Genomic DNA, 3,764 nt, shown 5'->3' with positions numbered 1-3,764 from the left:
CCCGGGTAACATGGCCTCCTCCGAGCCCTCTTCCCTGAGCCCTCTAGGTGGCTGGGGCCTCTGACTGTCCTGTCTGCTCCTCTTCCTCTATGGGCCCTCTCTGCACTTCACTCTGTCCCCAGCCCCACCCCAAAGCACCGGACACTCTGTCTCCCCCGTCCACACCCTGGGGAGCTCAGGGTGTCTGCTCTCACAAGCTTCCCCACCGAGCCTCTCAAGGACTTGGGAACCCTTTTGCCTTCTGTTGATTGGGAAAGGGTGAAGGCCGAGGCTAGGCCACATCTCTGTAGACCACAAGGCTAATTCCAGAACAATTCCACAGCCCCATTCCTACCTCCAGGGAAGGGGAGGCTTAGCAGAGTCCTTCCTCCTGAGAACCGGCACTTTTCCTCCTGGGAGCCCCCCTGGGGTGTCAGACAGCCCTCTCAACATTGTGGTCAGTGCAGGCCATCACCCTCCTGGCCACTCAGCCAGTAATCTGAGCGCTGCCCTTCTGTCTCCATCTGCCTCTCCCTCTCCTCTGCCTTCCTCAGCTCCTCCTTCCTCTGTGGCCTGTGGTGGGGAGCCTCCCCTCTCAGCTTAGCACAGGGAGATGGTGTGTATTAGGTCGGAGGTCCTGATTTTGAGGACCCCTGGGTGGGGGAGGGCCTGGGCAGATCAACACACTGGCTGGAAGCTGGATGCTGATGCCTTTCTTCTTCTCCCCCCAACTCCAGTGTGACTTCTTTAAACGGACTCACTATTACCGGATCATGCCCAAGTACCATGCAGTGCGGATCCGGGAGGAGGAACGCTACCCACCTCCAGGGAGCACGATGCCCACCAAGAAGCACTGGGTGACTAGCTGGCAGACTCGGGATCGATACTACTGACACCCCACCCCGGCCCCATCCCTACTCCCCTAGTGCCCCTTTCTTCTATTTATCATAAGTTATGCCCAACAGTCCACCGGGGCTGCTGCCTTTAGGCTGGCATCAACAGGCACGGGCGCACACACCTCTGAGCGCCTGCATGTGCCGTCAGGCCGCGGCTTCTCCGGGAGACCTGGACCGTGGGTATTGCTAAGCCGAGCACACTGCAGCCTGGTGCCCTGGATGTGTGGGCCCACTGCTCATGGACCGTGTCTGTGCACTGCTGATGGTGCATGCACCTCTGTCTGTGCCTGGACCCAACCAAAGGGCCTCCGCCAGAGCCAGGAGGAAAGGCCCCAACCGTGGTGACACACTGGATCTGTCTTGAGCCATAGTCACTGGATTGACTCCGCCCTCGAGATTAAAGCTACTGACAGGGAGCAGCCCACCGGGCCCCAGCTGGAGGGACTGGAATCCTGCCAGAGAGCAGGGGACCTGCCTAAGGTTGTCTAACATGGAGGTTGTTTTTACAACCCTGTGTGCTCAGACCCAAGAGCAGAATGAACTAGAAAGAAGGTCTCCGGGATGACTTTCTTTCATGGATCACTTTGAAGGCCCTTTGCTAGCCACAGTCTGCACTGGCAAGGAATGCAGCCTGAGGAGCAGAGGGACAAGCCACGAGGCAGCCTGGACATGCTGTGTAGGGCCTGCCGTGGCAGCACAGCTGGATCCTCAGCAGAGGAGAGGACCTATCCAAGGCTAAGGAGATGCCAATATGAGACACAGGAGATACCACTTCTCACCCACCACTACCATCTGGGCTCCAGAGGCCTGGAGAGACCCCCACGATATTATCAAGGGAGCGACGCTTGAATGTAGAACCAGGAGGGTGCCCTGCCCCTGCCCCATCTGGCCAGACCCCACTCTACCCTCACTGATCATGGTTCGGGGGCCTAGAAGTGGAGTTCTTAGCTGTTGTTTGCTTTCAGAGTCAATTGGCTCTGCCTTCTGAGTCGTGAAGTTCATTCTAGAAGTTGATGCTGGTTCCAGAAAACCTTTCCTGACCCCTACCTGTTGGTAGGCCCCTTCCCAACCCTTACCCCTTTCCACGGTACTGTAGCAGGGGAGCTGCCTCCCCCTCCTTGTGCCTTCTTTGTATATAGGCTTCTCACAGCAACCAATAAAAAGCTCCCAGTTTGTACATGCTGCATCTGCCTCCATGTACCCCCGCTTCTTGCCACCCCCAGGTCAGCCTGGTGGATAATGCCTCCAACTGACTCCCAGATGACAAAGGAGGTTGGAGGGTAAAGATCTATAGGGAGACACCAGTTCCTGAACTTGGGGATGCCCTAGTCTGAGGGATGGTGATGCACATATAACCGATGCAGAACATACGATGAGGGGACACTGGGTAGAATCCAAAATGGCTTCTTGGAGGGCAGTGTGGCCCTGGGGCAGGAGGAAGGGTATGGGGGTCGAATGTGCAGGGTCTAGAAAAGCAGGAAGTTCCCTTGCTGTAGAAACAGGTAGCCCTGGATAATGGTGAAGGAGGCTGGTGAAAGGGTGGAGAATGGAGAGCTCCCTGAAGTGGCTGAGCTCAGAAAAGAGCCTGCTTTCCAGCCCATTTCTCCACCCCCCCCAAACATTCTTCCCTCTTTCTCATACCCCCAGGCACCGTGAGGAGTAGAACAGAAGATAATCGTGACCTAGACTGGGTCATAATATTCATCCCCAGCTTTGGGGCAGGAGTCCCCTGAATGCTGTCTTGTGGGCAGCTGCTCCTGGTGGGAGGTGCCCAGCACGGAGAACATAGCACCAGGTCAGCCATTGGCTTCCTCCTCCTCCACAAGCCCAGGAGTGCAGCAAGAGGGCTGTGCCCGGGCTTCTTTAGCTAAATTGCGGCATAGTTTCTTCTGCTAGTTGTCCATGAGGCTGTGACCTTTGGCGAGACTTCACTGAAGGCTGAAAGTTACTGTTCAGAGGTGCCCAGGGGCAGAGTCTCAATTCAACTACTTTGAGAGACCACAGGCCCGGATGATTCTCCACCTCCTGATGTCTGTCTGGCCGTTGCAGCCTACCTCACCTACCTCCTACCTCACTGTGGGGTTGTCTGCCCTCTATTCCCTCCCCCAGAGCCCACCCCTTTCCCCTCCATTTTGCCCTCCTGGGCTGGGATTTGCCCCTTTCCAGGTTAGTTGGCAGGGAACGTCCAATTCCTCTAAGAAAATCCAGCCCCCACCCAGAGCTCCCAGAACCAGTAATCAGAGACTTGAGTTTGCTTTCCAGACACAGCCAAGAATTACACCCTGTGTGGGGTGTCAAAGTCCAGTTCATGGAGAGTGAAGCTCTGTCATTGGCAGCCACTTCTTGCTTCAGAAAAGGGTGGCATCTATATATGTACCCCCAACCCCATCTTCACAGCTTCAGTCCCTAGGCCCCCAGCCTCATGCACACATGTCTGTGTGTGTGAGTGTGTGTGTGTGTGTGTGTGTGTGTGTGAGAGAGAGAGAGAGAGAGAGAGAGAGAGAGAGAGAGAGGCTGTGAGCTTCACATGCCCACACACACATTCCTGAGAATAAGTTATTTTCAGGACTGATGCTATGACACTTTTATGAAAGAAACATAAGACAGAAGCAGCAATAGCCATTTTTTATATAAAAGGAGCCCCCTACAACCCCACCTCGTCAGCTCCTTAGAGCTGCAGCACCTCCAAACTGTTCCAGGGGAAGGTCTTGGCTCTTATATTGCTAGAAGGACCCATCAAGGTGATTCTCCCCCTTCTGGGCACATGGCCAGATTGTACTTCCGGGGTCCGATGGTTAGATAAGGCCATGTGACTAATTCTGGCCTACAGGGTGTGAGCAGGAGGGAAGTGGATTGTGTCTGGGCTGAAACAATTCAGTGCTGGAGGAG

This window comes from Talpa occidentalis, unplaced genomic scaffold, assembly GCF_014898055.3.
Source record: "Talpa occidentalis isolate TD23 unplaced genomic scaffold, MPIMG_talOcc4v2.1 talOcc4.7, whole genome shotgun sequence".
Lineage (NCBI taxonomy): Eukaryota > Metazoa > Chordata > Mammalia > Eulipotyphla > Talpidae > Talpa > Talpa occidentalis.
Note: the sequence above shows the minus strand (reverse complement) of the source record.